General features: G+C 46.1%; 1 non-coding gene across 1 annotated transcript; it reads left to right on the forward strand.

Annotated features, from left to right (window-relative positions):
* Positions 1–4,680: 4,680 nt before the first annotated feature.
* Positions 4,681–4,753, forward strand: trnak-uuu (transfer RNA lysine (anticodon UUU)). The gene has a single exon. It is a non-coding gene; the product is annotated as a tRNA-Lys (tRNA).
* Positions 4,754–18,013: the final 13,260 nt, after the last annotated feature.

Raw genomic sequence — 18,013 nt, forward strand, 5'->3', positions numbered from 1 at the left:
CAGGCGTTTGATGTCTGGACGCTTAGAGTAAATGTCTGACGCTCTACCGACTGAGCTATCCAGACCCTGCCCAGCGCGCCCTCTGCTGTCTCACTGACGCCACGGCATTGCTCTCGTCCAGGCTGCGCAAAGTTAGTAAATTTCCCCTGCATTGAGATACAGTGAAAAGCTTATTTTGTATGCCGCTCACAGAGCATAGAATAGTATAGTGAAGGACGGTTCTTCGGCCCACTACGTCGTGCTGAACTAATTAAATTCGTTATCAGATTCATCTGAGATCAGTACCTTTGATGCTCGCGTCGACCAGCAAAACACGGAGGCACCCGCACGAACGCCCACAGCCCCCCAAAGGCCGATGTAGAAGCACTCTTTGGGCAAGCTGCAACCGCGGAAAGCACTTGACCCAGACGGTGTACCTGTTGGAGGTCTGAAGGCTTGTAGCACACACAAAACGCCGGAGGAACTCAGCAGGACAGACAGCATCTATGGAAAAGAATAATGTGTCAACTTCTCTGGCCGGGACCATTCATCAGGACTGGGGAATAAAAGGTGAGGGAGGGGTGAAGTAAAGAGCTGGGAAGCCGATTGGTGAAAGAGATAAAGGGCTGGAGAAGGGGAAATCTGATAGGAGAAGGTGGACGATAATGGAAGAAAGCGAAGAGGAGGAGCACCGGAGGGAGGTGACGGGCAGGTAAGGAGATACAGCGAGAGCGGGGAACGGGAATGGGGGAAATGGTGAAGAGGAGGGGCTGGGGGTCAATTACGGGAAGTTCGAGGAATCGAGTTTCATGCCATCAGGTTGGAGGCTACACGGATGGAATATAAGGTGTTGCTCCTCCGACCTGAGTCTGGCCTCGTCGCGACAGTAGAGGAGGCCGTGGATTGGAAGCAGAATTGAAATGGGTGGCCACCGGGGGAATCGCTGCTTTTCCTGGCGAATGGAGCGTTGGTGCTCAGTGTAGCGGTCTCCCAATCACTGGTGTACAAGAGACCACACCAGGAGCACCCGTGGGTGACCCCAACAGACTCACAGCTGGAGAGTCGCCTCAACAGGAAGGACCGCCTGGGGCACTGAGTGGTAGTGAGGGAGAAGGTGTAGTGCACTGTAATACATAATGGTTAAAACTGTACATTACAGGAAGAAATGTATATATTAAAAGGTTAAATTAATTAAGTAGTGCAAAAAGAGAGGGAAAAAGTATTGGGGTAGTGATCGTGGGTTCAATGTCCATTTCAGAATTGGGATGACAGAGGGGAAGAAGCTGTTCCTGAATCGCCGAGTGTGTGCCTTCAGGTTTCTGTACCTCCTTCCTGATGGTAACAGTGAGGAGAGTGCACGTCCTGGGTGACGGGGGGTGGGGGTGGGGGGGTCCTTAATGATGGAAGCCGCATTTTTTGAGGCGCCGCTCCTTGAAGATGTCCTGGATGCCGAGTTGCAGAGTCCTTAAAAGCGTGTCCGTAGCTCGAGGAATCCAGTTCATTGTGGGGAGCGAGTGCAGTTATCCCCTCTGGTGTAACAGCCAGACAACTGAGCAGCGATAACCTGTGTATTTTGTGAAATTGTCCACTTCAAGTTGCTCAGCGCCCCGCTTGAGAATGCCCCGCAGTCCCCTCAGTACATCAAAAATCTAGCCAAGGTTGAAATAGATCCCCTTTGGGGATGGAGGGGCAAGCGAAACGTGGAGAAAGAATATGAGGGGACACTAAATAAACACTTCTCATCCGTATTCGCCAGAGAGAGGATAAGAAGGCAGGATGGCGAATACAAGATGCCCTCACCCGATGGACCAGACCCAAACATATCCAGCTGTCTGTTCTCTACGATGGGTTAAAGCCCTCCCCGCCTTTGAGCACATCTACAAAGAGCGTTCTCACAAAAAAAATACAGCATCCGTCATCAAGAACCCCCACCACCCAGGCCGTGCTCTCTTCTCGCAGTCGCCATCTGGAAGGAGGTGTGGGAGGCCTGGGTCACAGAGCACAAATTTCAGCGTAGGTTATTCCCCCCAACCATCACGTTCTTGAAGCAAAGCCGATAATTTGACTCAACTTCACTCACCCAGCACAGATTCCACAATCTGATTCACTTCCAACGACTCCTCAACTCATATTCCGGATATTTATTGCTTATTTATCTATCTACGTCTCTCTCTCTCTCTCTCTCTCTCTCTCTCTCTATCTATCTATCTATCTCTCTGTCTGTCTATCTATCGAATCTATCTATCTATTGCTCATCTCTCTGTCTGTCTATCTATCTATCTATCGTCTATCTATCGTTTACCTATCTATCTATCAATCAATCTATCTATCTGTCTATCTATTTATCTAAATATCTATTTATATATTTATCTAAATGTCTATTTATTTATCTATTGAATCTATCTATCTATAGATCCATCCATCTATCGAATTTATCTATCTATCTATCTATCGGTCTATCTATCTATCTGTCTGTCTGCCTATCTATCTGTCAATCTATTTGTCTGTATATTTATTGATTTATTTAATTGCTATTTTGTTTTGTTCGTTTGTGTACTTGCGCGGTTTGTTGCCTTTGCAGTTGCTTGGTAGTTACTGCAAGTGCCCCCAAGGGAACGAATCTCAGGGCCCTGTACTTTTGATAATTAGCTTACTTTGAACTTTGAACTTAGGGGAACCGGCGGAGGACGAGCCACTTCGTCATCTTCAGAGCGTGAAGCTGATTGGACCGCAGTCGCTCGTCCCTGGATCGACCATTGGGTCCGCGCAGGCGCACTCGTGCACCGGGCGGCCACTCCGGGCAGCGGCGCCATCTGGTCGAATGAAGTCTCCCTAATCGTGTGAGGCCCACTGGGAGAGGTCTATTTCTCCTTTTTTCTGTTATATTTCTTTCAGTTAACAGCGACTGTGATCTTGACTGTGGTCTCCTCAAATGTATTGCTACCTCGTTGCCATGGCAGCGGCAGATGCGATGCGTCGACGTCCTCGCTGTTGCATGAGATAAAATCAGTTCTCTCTATGTGTATGCCGATTTCCTGGACAAATCGCCGCAGCGTGCGTGCTGTGGGACCTACCCTCTCGGTTGTTCCCTTTGGCCGACTGCCGCTTTCACTTTCGATCGCTCCATCGCGATTGATCTGCCTGCAAAAGCCGCGGACGCGACCGTGCACGGGGAGAGCAGCGACTCTGGTGATGGTGGCAGTGGGAGCGGGCAGCTGCGCTCAGTCGTACCCGCTTTACTTTGCAGGGCGCACAGAGCAGCGCACCCCCAAGCCCGTAAACTTCACCACCCTCCCCGTGGAGAGGTCACCAGTTATTTGACGAGATTCTGACACCGTTGTTCCCGTTGGTTCAGGTCCGCGTCTCGGTGTTTCAGCTAGCAGACACATTAAAGCAGCGAATAAGGCCCGCCGCAGATTTCGGAGCAATGCTGGGAACAGAGGTGATCCAGGGGCCGAGAAGGCTGAGGATTTTGTTGCTCGTCCTAGCAGCCAATTTTAGCTTATACTGGACAACTAATATTGTGCCTTCTGTGACCTGGAGCAGCGGAAAATGCTGTTTACCTGGACAAAAACTGCATCACGCCCACATGAATACTTGGCCACGTATACGTAGCTGGGGAAGCTAAGGCTTTTGCAGAGTTCTGTCGTAATTTTATGTATCGCACTGTACTGGTGTCGCAAAACAAAAATAATGACGTCTATGCATGATGGATGAAAGCCTGATTCTGATACGGGTGTCTGTTGTGGACTGAGAGTTGGAAGGTGGCAGCGAGAGGGGAATCATGGTTGGGCAAAGGGGAAGGGAGAGGAGTGAGAGCGGGAAGGACCAGAGAGACGTTCTGTGATGATCAATAAACCCGATTGTTCGGGATCAAATCACCTTGCCTGGTATCACAGAACATAGAACATAGAAATCTACAGCACATTACAGGCCCTTCGGCCCACAATGTTGTACCGACCACGTAACCTACTCTACAAAAAATGTCTAGAATTTCCCTACCGCATAGTCCTCTGTTTTTCTGAGCTCCATGTACCTATCTGAGAGTCCCTTTAGAGATCCCACTGTATCCACCTCTACCGCCGTCGCCAGCCGTGCATTCCACGCACCCACCACTCTCCGTGTGAAAAACTCGGGGATGGGTGTTCCTGCAGCTGCACCACCCCACGCCTCGGCACTCCTTCGCTACCAGCTGCGCCACAAAGGCGCCTAAGACGTTTGCACAGTACTATACTCGTCAACGTGGGGGCGGAGAGCGAGTTTGTAAATCTGGCGGGAGCAGAAGATGTTGGGAATGGCGAGAGTAGAGCATCTCGAAGAGGATATGGTATAGATCTTCGGTACATATATATATATAGAGAGAGAGATAGAGATAGATAGATAGATAGGTAGATAGACAGATAGATAGAGTGAGAGACAGAGATAGATAGATAGATAGATAGATAGATAGATAGATAGATAGATATAGCTGGTGTGCCTAAGAATTTTGGACAGTGCTATATCATATAACAGTCTGGGGCTACTTTAAAATTGTTCGGCTCCTGCAGCAACACGGGTATCTATGGACTGACACAAAGAAAATTCGGGGAGGAGCTGACGAATGGGGTGAAATCAATAGGCAGCTTTAAGAACAAAGTTTACATCGGATTAACCCAACTTCAGTTGTGACATAAATAGTTAGAATATTCAGCATTTCCCCGAGCCTGGATAGCTCAGTCGGTAGAGCATCAGACTTTTAATCTGAGGGTCCAGGGTTCAAGTCCCTGTTCAGGCGATGCTTTTAATTCTGCATATATAGCATGCAAAAAGGATCTCATACGGGATGACCTTACAAAGGGCGTGTAAACATCATCTCCAACTAGTAGGGGTTAGCGTGACCCTATTACAGTGCGGGGTGCCCCAGCAGGGTAATCATTAATCTCACAGCCTCCCGGAAGAAGGTATTACCCCCTCTGTCAGTTCCTGTCCTGATACTCCTGTTGCTCCTTCCTGACGGTAGTGGGTCAAAGAGTTTTGTGAGATGTGTGGGTTGCTGTGCGGGATGGCTCTTTGGGCGCTGTACTTCTCAATCTTCATCATCATCATCATCATCATCATGTGCCGTGTCCAGTTTGAGCTTTGACCGCCATGGCCCACACTCTCCTGTTTCGGGTCAGGTGGATCAATTCATTGGTATTCATTTCCAGTTCTCTGGCTGCGGCATTCATCATCATTTGTCTCTGTCTTCCTCTCGCTTTCTTCCCTTTAATCTTTCCCATAATTACCGTGCATTCTAACTCCTCTTTCCTGATCACATGCCCGATGAAGTTACGTTGCCTTTTCATGATCTCATACATTATTTCTCTTTTTGTGTTTGCTCTGTTCATGACATCTTCATTAGGTATTCATTTCATCCATGATATTCTTTGCATCCTCCTCAAAAACCGCATCTCTGCTGCTTCAATTCGTTTCCTCATGTTACTAGATATTGTTCAACATTCTGAGCCATATAACATAACTGGATAAACGTAACATTTCAATACTATGAGGCGGGTTGTCATGCCTAGTTTAGTGCTGGTCAGTATACTCTTCATTGTCGTAAATGTGTCTTTTGCCATCCCTATTCTTCTTTTGATGTCCATGTCACACCTGCCATCTGATGTCACCCAGCTTCCTAAGTAGCAAAAGTTCTGTACTTGATTTATGTTTTCCCCGTTTATTCTCAGCCTGCAGATAGGATTATCCTTCTTTTTGGATATCACTATACATTCTGTCTTTTTGCAATTGATAGATAGACCCATTTTTGCACTTTCTTCAACAATTATATCAATTAAGTTTTGTAGTTCTTTCTCCGTACTTGCAATTAACATAGTGTCATCTGCATAGCTGAAGTTATTGATGTTTTCACCGCCAATTTTGTTTTCCGAGTTCTCCCTTATTTTTTTGTAATATTGTTTCACTGCACACATTAAATAAATCAGGGAGAAAACACACCCTTGTCTAACGCCTCTCTAGATTTTCGTAAACTGACTCGCTTCTCCATCTATTCTTACAGCGGCAGTTTGTTCCCAGTACAGATTTCTGATTAGGCAGAGGTCTTTAGAATCTAGATCTAGAGTTTTCCGTAATATTTCAAATAACTTATTGTCCTTCACTTTATTAAATGCTTTTGTGTAGTCGATAAAACAAACAAACAAATCGTTTTGCACTTTTGTTCTGATAGTATCTTTAACATCAATATTGCGTTTCTGTACCTTTCACAAAACCCCACATTGTTCTTTACCTATTTCAGCCTGTATCTTACATTTAGTTCTTGTCATCAAAATTCTTAGAAGTATCTTGGTGGTACGACTTCTCAATAACTCTGGTATTTATTTTCTTTTGGATCGCGCATCAGTGATTTCAGCTCTCGCCCTATAATTGATAAAGCTTTCTACCCAGAAATTAAGTAAGTGTATTATTAAAATAGACAGATAGATAGATGGATATTTAGATAAGTAGATCGATCGATAGATAAGTAGATAGATGGGCCGATAGATCGTCAGACAGATAGCTAGATAGATAAACAGATAGATAGGTAGACAGATAGATATTGTGATAGACAGACAGAAGACAGGTAGGCAGAGAGATAGATAGATAGACAGAGAGATAGATAGACAGATAAATAGACAAACAGATCGATAGATAGTTGATAGATATTTAGATAGATAAACAGAAGACAGATAGATCGACAGATAGACAGAGATAAATATTTAGATAGATAGACTGGAGACAGATAGATAGTTGGATATTTAGATAGATAAATAGACAGATAGATAGAAACATAGATAGGCAGATAGTCATTTAGATAGATCGGTAGACGGCGGACAGATAAATAAATAGACAGACAGATAGACAGATATATATTTTTTTCTCTTTCTATATGTCTGTCTGTCTATCTATCTGTCGATCCAGCTATCAAACTATCTATCTACCTAAATATTCATCTATCTGTCTATCTATCTATCTGTCTGTCTGTCTGTCTTCTGTCGATCGATCTGTCTAAATATCTATCTGCCTATCTATCTGTTTATCTATCTATCTGCCTATCTAGCTGTATCTATCTAACTATCTGTCTGACTATGTATCTGTCTGTCTCTCTATTGTCTGAACATCTATCTATCTGTCTATCTATCTATCTGTCTATCTGTTTGTCTAACTATCAATCTAACTGATTATCTGTCTCTGTCTGTCTATGTTTCCATCTGTCTCTCTATTATTTAAATATCTAGCGATCTATCTGAGTGCCTATCTATTTGCCTATCTATTTATCAATCTGTCTGTCTATCTATCTATCTTTGTAGCTGTTTATTCACTCATTCATTGGGCTATCCATCAGTTTATATATTTATTTATTTGTTCTGTTTATTCATGGAGACACAGCGCGGAATCGGCCCTTCGGGCCTTCGAGCCGCACCACGGAGCAATCTCCCGAAATCACCCTCGCCTAATCACGCGACAATTTACAATGACAGATTAACCTACTAGTCGGTACATCTTTGAACTGTGGGAGGAAACCGGAGCACCCGGAGGAAACCCACGCGGTCACGGGGAGAACGTACAAACTTCTCACCGGCAGGGGCGGGAATTGAACGCTGCCATTGGTACGATGAAGCTTCGTGCTAATTACTACGATAGCGAGAAATGAAACTCAGGGGCAAAATCCGAATTTCAAAGTATATTTATTATCGAAAGACGCAAATATCCCTGTGTGCTACATGTTTGCACAGTGGAACAAAAAAAATGCAATAGAATCAAATAAAAAATACACAACGGAGACGAACAAACAATGGCGAAATGAGAAAAGAAAAATAATAAATAAAGTAACAAATAATACTGAGAACGTGAGTTGTAGAATCTTTGAAAGCGAATCTATAGCTTGTGGAAACAGCACAGAGCCGAGGTGAGTAAAGTTACCCACGCTGTTCCTGGAGTCTGGTGGTTGAAAGGTAATAACTGTTCCTGAACCTGGCGGTGCGGGACCTCAGGCATCTGTATGTAAGGGTTTCCTGTTTTATGTTACTGGTAAGGTGAATAAAACGGCTTCTCTGTACTGTTAACTGTTGAGGCAGTGGTTCTCTATAGCAGCATGTTTGGTTTATAATTACTCATAACGGGACATGTATTCATTTGCTAACCAATTGGCACAGATGTTATTCTGTATGTCTGTGTGAAAGCTGTTAGTTTGCGCAGGCTGGGGAGAGGAGGCGCGAGGAGGCTGAAGGGAGAAGAGGTGGCTTGAGGAGATGGTTGCCAGACCCGCTGGGCCTGGGCTCGGGGCGAGAGCCCAGGGGCCGACAACGAGCGAAAGGGAATCCGTGAGCTCCAACGTTTGTGCACTGGACATGTTCATGAGATTATTGGCGACTTTTATTTGTTTTCCTTTTCTTTTGTCTCTCTACTAACCCCATACTTAAATATAAAATCTTAATCGTTTAACCGTTTAACTGAATGTTATTTCGGGGTACTGATGTTACATAGGGGACACAACACGCAGCATCCACCCAAACAAGAGTACTGAAATTTAGTCGGGGAGGGGGCGTCAGCCCCGAGATCATGTCACTAGATGCAACGTGTGTACCTCCTTCCCGGCGGCCACAGCGAGAAGAGAGCATGTCCTGAAAGATGGGCTTTCTTGATGATGGATGTTGCTTTCCGGCGACAGCGCTCCGTTCTGATGTGCTGAACGGTGGGGAGAGTTTCCCCGTGATGGCCTGGGATGAACTCACCACTTTACGTTGATTTTTCGACTCCTCGGCAGCGGCGCTTCCATGTCCGGCAGCGAGGCAACCGGTCACGGCACTCCACACCGCAGGGCTACAGGTGAGTGTGTCGGTGCCTCAAATGACGTGGCCGGGTCTTCGCGGACTTCCGGGAACGTGGGGGCGCTGTCGTGCCTTCTCTGTGACGTCAGACGCGCCGGCCCCAGAACAGACCCTCCAACGTGCTAAAAGTTACCGACCCTCCCCACCTCCGACCCCCGCATGGGGAGTGACTCGTACACCCCCAGTTTCTTCCTCCTGTAATTTTGCTGAAGATGAGTGAGAGGTTGCTGCTATCGGATCGCCGACGGGTGGTAAAGATGGGCTTCCTCGCCTCTGCCCCTCCGAACCTCAGCAAAAGGCGTCCACCAGGGTTGCGTCCAGAGTCGCCTCCTCTACTCCGTTTACACGCTGCCACGCTCAGCTCCAATCTGCTGATCCAGTTGGCAGATGGCACGACATTGATCGGCCTTATTTCTAGCGGCGATGAGGCAGTCTACAGAGGAGAGGTTAACACCCTGACACAGTAGTACTAAGATGACAACCTCTCCTTCAATGCCCAAAAAACAAAAGAGCTGATCGTGGGTTACATGAGGGAACGGAGACAGGTTGGCCCCGATCGACATCAATGGGACTGTAGTTGGGAGGGAGAGTAGTTTCAAGTTGCTCCTTAGACACAGCACCGATGATCTCACCTGGACTCTGCAAACCGGCTGTGTGGCAAAAAAACCACAACAGCGTCTGTTCCACCTCAGACGACTGAAGTAGTCTCCCAAATCCTCAAGACCTTCTACAGGGGTACCATTGAGAGGATCCTGACTGGCTGCATCACCGCCTGGTATGGGAACTGCGCCGACTCTGATCGCTGGGTACTGCAGAGAGTGGCACCGACAGCCTATTGCATCTGTGGATGTAAACTTCCCTCCACTGAGGAAAATTATAGCAGCAGGTAGGGCTCGGTAACTTTAAATTGCCTGGCGTCAGCATGTTGGAGGGTCTGTTCTCGGGCCGGCGCGTGTGACGTCACAGAGAGGCCACGCCAGCGTCCCCACGTTCTTGGAAGATCACCCGTCACCCCAACCATAGACCGTCTCAGCTGCTTCCGCCTGGCAAACGGAACCGCAGCATTGAAGCCGGGACCAACAGGCTACGGGACAGTTTCTTTCTCCAAGCCATTAGACTTTAAAATTCACATGTCCGTACATTGCAGCGGGGTCATAGCGCAAAGATATTTTGCTCCCTCGCGTTGTGGGACGGGTTCAAGGTTAAATAAATGCAAATTCCTCACCAGATTTTCATTCTCCCTCCTGTATGCCAGTCTGTCACCAGCCTGATTCGGCCAACAACAGTGACGTCATCAGCAAGGTTAAATATGGCACCGGACTTGTACATCATAAACATAAAGCGAGTAGAGCAGAGGGGCTACGCTTGCAGACCTGTCTGGATGCTGATTGCGGAGAACATGTTGTTGCCAATCCGATCTGATTGGGAGTGAGGAAATCGAGGTTTCAGTTACATAAGGAGGAATCGAGGCCCAGTTGTTGGAGTTTATTGGTTCGTTTCCAGGGAATGATAGTGTTGAACGCTGTTCTGTAGTCAACGAAGAAAATCTGATATAGGCACCTTCAGAATCAGAATCGGAATCAGAATCGAGTTTATCATTACGGGCAGATAACGTGAAATTTGTTAACTTAGCAGCAGCTGTTCAATGCAATACATAATCTACAAGAAGAGGGAAAATAATAATAAATAAGTAAATCAATTACATCGAATAGGTTAAAAATCGCGCAAAAACAGAAGTAATGTATATTTAAAAAGTGAGGGAGTGTTCACGGATTCAATATCCATTTAGGAATTGGATGGCAGAGGGGAAGAAGCTGTTCCTGAATCACTGACTATGCGCCTTCAGGCTTCTGTACCTCCTACCTGATGGTAACAGTGAGAAAAGGACATGCCCTGGGTGCTGGGGGTCCTTAATAATGGACGCTGCCTTTCTGAGACACCCTGAAGATGTCCTGGGTACTTTGTAGGCTAGTGCACAAGATGGAGCCGACTAAATTTACGACCCTCTGCAGGTCCTGTTCAGTAGCCCCCCCCCAATCCACCAATGCCAAACACTGATGCAGGCTGTCAGAATGCTCTCCACAATACATATATTGAAGTTTTTGAGCGTATTTGTTGGCATACCCAAATCTCTTCAAAATCCCACTGAAGTACAGCAGTCGCTGTCTTGCCTTCTTTTTTTTTTTAGCTGCATCTATATGTTGGGACCAGGTTAGGTCCTCACAGATCTTGACACCGAGGAACTTGAAGCTGCTCACCCTCTCCACTTCTGATCCCTCTGTGAGGATCGGTATGTGTTCCTTCGTCTTACCCTTCCTGAAGACCACAATCAGCTCTGTCGTCTTACTGACGTTGAGTGCCAGGTTGTTGCTGCGACACCTCGCTACTAGTTGCTATATCTCACTCCTGTACGCCCTCTCGTCTCCATCTGAGATTCTACCAACAATGGTTGCAGCATCATCAAATTTACAGATGATATTTGAGTTACGCCTTCACAGTCAATACAAAGAAACACAACAAGATCAATGAAAAACTACAGACAAAGACCCAATGTAATACACAACAAATTGTGCAAACACAGACGGAAAATCAAAACAAAAACAAGCAATAAATAGTATTTAGAATGTGAGTTGTTGAATCATAGGGCATAGGACATAGAACGGCACAGGTAGCGCTTGAAAAAGGAGTTGAAGCCTCGACTCTCCGTTTAAAAGTACGATGTTCGATCGACTGAACTGCTCAGGCCCTGAGCTACCGACTGCTCACTGCGCCCTCTACTGTCTAACTCACACCGCTACACCGCTTGTTTTCTTTATGAATGTCAAATGGGCCAAATTGGCTGATTCCTACGAAATACTGGAAGAACTCAGCAGGTCAGGAAATCAACAGACAGTCGAGACCCCTCACGAGGACTCCGGTGAAAAACCTGCCATGCATTCTCTGCGCATGGAGTCATTCATTACAACGGCTCATTGAGACAGGAAATGTTAAACCATAACAGAACAGAGAACATAGAACATAGAATAGTACAGCACAGTACAGGCCCTTCGGCCCACAATGTTGTGCCGACCCTCAAACCCTGCCTCCCATATAAGCCCCCACCTTAAATTCCTCCATATACCTGTGTAGTAGTCTCTTAAACTTCACTAGTGTATCTGCCTCCACCACTGACTCAGGCAGTGCATTCCACGCACCAACCACTCCCTGAGTAAACAACCTTCCTCTAATATCCCCCTTGAACTTCCCACCCCTTATCTTAAAGCCATGTCCTCTTGTATTGAGCAGTGATGCCCTGGGGAAGAGGCGCTGGCTATCCACTCTATCTATTCCTCTTATTATCTTGTACACCTCTATCATGTCTCTTCTCATCCTCCTTGTCTCCAAAGAGTAAAGCTCTAGCTCCCGTAATAGACAATAGATAATAGATAATAGACAATAGATAATAGATAATAGACATTCTGAGATCATGGCTGATCATCTACTATCAATACCCGGTTCCTGCCTTGTCCCCATAACCCTTGATTCCCCTGTCCATAAGATACCTATCTAGCTCCTTCTTGAAAGCATCCAGAGAATTGGCCTCCACTGCCTTCTGAGGCAGCGCGTTCCACACCTCCACAACTCTCTGGGAGAAGAAGTTCCTCCTCAGCTCTGTCCTAAATGACCTACGCCTTATTCTTAAATCATGTCCTCTGGTATTGGATTCTCCCAGCACCTGGAACATATTTCCTGCCTCTATCTTCTCCAATCCCTTAATAATCTTATATGTCTCAATCAGATCCCCCCTCAGTCTCCTTAATTCCAGCGTGTACAAGCCCAGTCTCTCTAACCTCTCTGCGTAAGACAGTCCGAACATCCTAGGAATTAACCTAGTGAACCAACGCTGCACCTCCTCCACAGCCAGGATGTCCTTCCTTAACCCTGGAGACCAAAACTGCACACAATACTCCAGGTGTGGTCTCACCAGGGCCCTGTACAAATGCAAAAGGATTTCCTTGCTCTTGTACTCAATTCCCTTTGTAATAAAGGCCAACATTCCATTAGCCTTCTTCGCTGCCTGCTGCACTTGCTCATTCACCTTCAGAGACTGATGAACAAGTACTCCTAGATCTCTTTGTATTTCTCCCTTACCTAACTCCACACCGTTCAGATAATAATCTGCTTTCCTGTTCTTGCTCCCAAAGTGAATAACCTCACACTTATTCACATTAAACGCCATCTGCCAAGTTTCTGCCCACTCACCCTGCCTATCCAAGTCACCTTGAATTCTCCTAACATCCTCATCACATGTTACATACCACCCAGCTTAGTATCATCAGCAAGCCTGCTGATGTTATTCACAATGCCTTCCTCTAAATCATTGACGTAAATCGTAAACAGCTGTGGTCCCAATACCGAGCCCTGTGGCACCCCACTAGTCACCACCTGCTTTTCCGAGAAACACCCATTCACTGCTACCCTTTGCTTTCTATCTGCTAACCAGTTTTCTATCCATGTCAGTATCCTCCCCGCAAAGCCATGAGCTCTGATTTTACCCACCAATCTCTTATGTGGTACCTTATCGAATGCCTTCTGAAAGTCAAAGTACACCACATCCACTGGATCTCCCACGTCTATCTTCCTGGTTACATCCTCGAAAAACTCCAATAGATTAGTCAAGCATGATTTGCCCTTGGTAAATCCATGCTGGCTCGGCCCAATCTTATCACTGCTATCAAGATATGCCGCTATTTCATCTTTAATAATGGACTCTAGCATCTTCCCCACTACTGATGTTAGGCTAACAGGGCGATAGTTCTCTGTTTTCTCCCTCCGTCCTTTCTTAAAAAGTGGGATAACATTAGCCATTCGCCAATCCTCAGGAACTGATCCTGAATCTAAGGAACATTGGAAAATGATCACCAATGCATCCGCAATTTCCAGAGCCACCTCCTTTAGTATCCTAGAATGCAGACCATCTGGACCTGGAGATTTGTTAGCCTTCAGTCCCATCAGTCTACTGATCACCGTTTCCTTCCTAATGTCAATCTGTTTCAGTTTCTCTGTTACCCTATGTCCTTGGCCCATCCATACATCTGGGAGATTGCTTGCGTCTTCCCCAGTGAAGTCAGATCCAAAGTACTTATTAAATTCGTCTGCCATTTCTCTGTTTCCCATAACAATTTCTCCCAATTCATTCTTCAAGGGCCCAACATTGTTCTTAACTATCTTCCTTCTCTTCACATACCTAAAAAACTTTTGCTATCCTCCTTTATATTCCTAGATAGCTTGCGTTCATACCTCATTTTTTCTCCCCGTATTGCCTTTTTAGTTAAGTTCTGTTGCTCTTTAAAAATTTCCCAATCATCCGTCTTCCCACTCACCTTAGCTCTGTTATACTTCTTTTTTAATGCTCTGCTATCTCTGACTTCCTTTGTCAACCACTGTGGCCACTTTCCCCCCTTTGAATCCTACCTTCTCCGGGGGATGAACTGATTTTGCACCCTGTACATTATTCCCAAGAATACCTGCCATTGCTGTTCCACTGTCTTTTCTGCTAGGATATCCAACCAGTCAACTTTGGCCAGCTCCTCCCTCATGGCTCCATAGTCTCCTTTGTTCAACTGCACTACTGACACTTCTGATCTGCCCTTATCCCTCTCAACTTGCAGATAAAAACTTATCATATTATGGTCACTACCTCCTAATGGCTCCTTTACTTCAAGATCACTTATCAAATCCTGTTCATTGCACAACACTAAATCCAGAATAGCCTTCTCCCTGGTGGGCTCTCGTACAAGCTGCTCCAAAAATGCATCCCGTAGGCAATCTACAAACTCCCTATCCTGGGGTCCAGTACCAACCTGATTTTCCCAGTTCACCTGTATGTTGAAATCCCCCATAACTACTGCGACATTTCCTTTGCCACATGCCATTGTTAACTCCCTATTCAACTTGCACCCAATATCCATGTTATGTTTGGGGGCCTGTAGATAACACCCATTAGGGTCTTTTTACCCTTACTGTTCCTCAGTTCTATCCACACTGACTCTACCTCTCCTGCTTCTATGTCCCCCCTCGCAAGGGACTGAATCTCATTCCTCGCCAACAGGGCCACCCCACCCCCTCTGCCCACCTTTCTGTCCCTTCGATAGCACGTATACCCTTGTACATTCAGTTCCCAGGTCTGATCCCCCTGCAGCCATGTCTCCGTTATACCAACAACATCATAGTTACCCATTCGCACCTGAGCTTCAAGCTCATCTGCCTTATTTCTGACACTTCGTGCATTCAGATATAGAATTTTTAACTCATATCTCCTCTCTCTGTTTAAATCGCTGCCTATTTTGCATAACCCAGCTCCCCGAACTCTCACCGGGCTATACGCCCCTTGAATTTTGTTGTCCTTCTAAAATTTACTTACTCTTTCTGCACATTTAACTCCATGCTCCGTCCGACCATCCCTCTGCACATGTATCCTCCTTATCACTCGTTCCGCCTCACCTTTCTCTACTTCACACTGAATATTCCGGAACCGTGTAGTCCCCACCTGTCCCTTATACTTCATCTCGCTATCCTCTCTCACATTCTGGATCCCTGCCCCCTGCAAATTTAGTTTAAGTACCCCCAAACAGCACTAGCAAACTTTCCTGCAAGAATGTTAGTACGCCTCCAGTTCAGGTGTAAACCGTCCTGTCGGAACAGATCCCACCTTCCCTGGAACAAAGCTCAATTATCTAAAAACCTGAAGCCCTCCCTCCTGCACCATCCTCTCAGCCACGTATTGATCTGTATAATCCTTCTGTTCCTCGCCTCACTCGCACGTGGCACAGGTAGCAATCCCGAGATTGTTACCCTGGAGGTCCTGCCCTACAGCTTCGCACCTAACTCCCTGAACTCACTACACAGGAGCCCCTCACTCTTCCTACCCACGTCGTTGGTCCCTTCATGGACCACAACATCTGGATTCTTGCCCTCCCTCTCGAGAATAACCTGCACCCGATCTGAGATGTCCCGGACCCCGGCACCAGGGAGGCAACATACCATCCGAGACTCCCGATCTCCCCCACAAAATCTCCTATCTGCCCCCCTGACCATAGAATCCCCTATCACAAACCAGGCAGCATCCTGGTAAATCTCCTCTGTACCATTTCCAATGCATCCACATCCTTCCTATAGTGAGGTGACCAGAACTGGACACAGTACTCCAAGTGTGGCCTAACCAGAGTTTTATAGAGCTGCATCATTACATCACGACTCTTAAACTCTGTCCCTCGACTTATGAAAGCTAACACCCCATAAGCTTTCTTAACTACCCTATCCACCTGTGAGACAACTTTCAGGGATCTGTGGACAAGTACCCCCAGATCCCTCTGCTCCTCCACACTACCAAGTATCCTGCCATTTACTTTGCACTCTGCCTTGGAGTTTGTCCATCCAAAGTGTACCACCTCACACTTCTCCGGGTTGAACTCCATCTGCCACTTCTCAGCCCACTTCTGCATCCTATCAATGTCTCCCTGCAATCTTCGACAATCCTCTACACTATCTACAACACCACCAACCTTTGTGTCGTCTGCAAACTTTCCAACCCACCCTTCTACCCCCACATCCAGGTCGTTAATAAAAATCACGAAAAATAGAGGTCCCAGAACAGATCCTTGTGGGACACCACTAGTCACAATCCTCCAATCTGAATGTACTCCCTCTACCCTCTGCTTTCTGTAGGCAAGCCAATTCTGAATCCACCTGGCCAAACTTCCCTCGATCCCATGCCATCTAACTTTCTGAATAAGCCTACCGTGTGGAACCTTGTCAAATGCCTTACTAAAATCCATATAGATCACATCCACTGCACTACCCTCATCTATATGCCTGGTTACCTCCTCAGACTCTATCAGGCTTGTTAGAACGATCTGCCCTTCACAAAGCCATGCTGACTGTCCCTGATCAGACCATGATTCTCCAAGTGCCTATAGATCCTATCTCTAAGAATATTTTCCAACAGCTTTCCCACCACAGACATAAGGCCCACTGGTCTATAATTACCCGGACTATCCCTACTACCTTTTTTGAACAAGGGGACAACATTCTCCTCCCTCCAATCCTCCGGTACCATTCCCGTGGACAACGAGGACATAAAGATCCTAGCCAGAGGCTCAGCAATCTCTTCTCTCACCTCGTGGAGCAGCCTGGGGAATATTCCGCCAGGCCCCGGGGACTTATCTGTCCTAATGTATATTAACACCTCCAACACCTCCTCTCCCTTAATATCAACATGCTCCAGAACATCAACCTCACTCATATTGTCCTCACCATCATCAAGTTCCCTCTCATTGGTGAATAGCGAAGAGAAGTATTCATTGAGGATCTCGCTCACTTCCATAGCCTCCAGGCACATCTTCCCACCTTTATCTCTAATCGGTCCTACCTCCACTCCTGTCATCCTTTTGTTCTTCACATAATTGAAGAATGCCTTGGGGTTTTCCTTTACCCTACTCGCCAAGGCCTTCTCATGCCCCCTTCTTGCTCTTCTCAGCCCCTTCTTAAGGTCCTTTCTTGCTTCCCTATATTCCTCAATAGAGCCATCTGATCCTTGCTTCTTAAATCTCATGTATGCTGACTTCTTCCACCTGACTAGATTTTCCACCTCACTTGTCACCCATGGTTCCTTCACTTTATTCTCCTCACTGGGACAAATTTATCCCTTACATCCTGCAAGAGATCTCTAAACATCGACCACATGTCCATAGTACATTTCCCTGCAAAAACATCATCCCATTTCACACCGCAAGTTCTAGCCTTATAGTCTCATAATTTGCCTTTCCCCAATTAAAAATTTTCCTGTCCTCTCTGATTCTATCCTTTTCCATGATAATGCTAAAGGCCAGGGAGCGGTGGTCACTGTCCCCCAGGTGCTCACCCACTGAGAAGTCTGTGACCTGACCCGGTTCATTACCTAGTACTAGATCTAGTACGGCATTAAAAAACGCAGAATAAAGCACCACAGGTACAGAGAGGGTGCAATGCACGCAAACATCGGGGGCAAGATTAGAACGCTGTGGACTGTGAAGCCAATAAATAAACAACCAGATAAATAAATAGATAGAGAGATAGATAAATAGATAGATAATTATAGATATATGGCAGACAGATAAATGGATAAAAATAAATAGATAGATAGGTAGTTGGATAGATATACAAATAGATTG

This window comes from Mobula birostris, chromosome 13, assembly GCF_030028105.1.
Source record: "Mobula birostris isolate sMobBir1 chromosome 13, sMobBir1.hap1, whole genome shotgun sequence".
In the NCBI taxonomy this organism is placed as follows: Eukaryota; Metazoa; Chordata; class Chondrichthyes; order Myliobatiformes; family Myliobatidae; genus Mobula; species Mobula birostris.